A 759-nucleotide genomic window follows, 5' to 3' on the forward strand; every position below is an offset into this window, starting at 1 on the left:
TTTTTTTAGACAACATTAGGAATTTATTGAATATGGATAATTTTTCAGACAAATTAATTTTTAAGTCCTAAAAGAATCCTACTTTGACACTGTATATTTTTTCGCATGTAATATTAGGGATTTATAGAATATGGATCATTTTCAGATCTCTTGGGGAGTTGGGGGGGGGGGGAGCACCAGAACTCTCAACAGTACTTTCGGTTTTCCATCAAAATATTTTTCTAAAAAAATAGTTTTTAGTCCGGGAAAAAGCAACTTTGACAGCGTATATCTTTTTTTTAGACAACATTAGAAATTTATTGAATATGGATAATTTTTCGGACTAATTAATTTTTAAGTCCAAAAAGAATCCTACTTTGACACTGTATATCTTTCCGCATGTAATATTAGGGATTTATAGAACATGGATAATTTTCAGAACTTTTGGGGGAGGGGGGTGGGAGAGGGGAGCATTTGAACTCTCAAAAGTACTTTCGGTTTTCCATCAAAATATTTTTACAAAAAAACATTTTTTAGTCTGCGAAAAAGCGACTTTTAAAACTGGAAAAAATATTAGGTAGAGATCCCTAATTAATCTCTTGGGGAGTGGGAGGGGGAGCATTTGAACTCTCAACAGTACTTTTGGTTTTCCATCAAAATATTTTTCCAAAAAATTATTTTTTAGACCGGGAATAATCGACTTTGACAGCGTATATCTATTCTATAGACAACATTAGGAACTTATTGAATATGGATAATTTTTAGAACCTTTAGGGGGGG

This window comes from Halyomorpha halys, unplaced genomic scaffold (genome assembly GCF_000696795.3).
Source record: "Halyomorpha halys isolate HHAL.00 unplaced genomic scaffold, Hhal_1.1 Scaffold710.1, whole genome shotgun sequence".
Taxonomy (NCBI): Eukaryota; Metazoa; Arthropoda; class Insecta; order Hemiptera; family Pentatomidae; genus Halyomorpha; species Halyomorpha halys.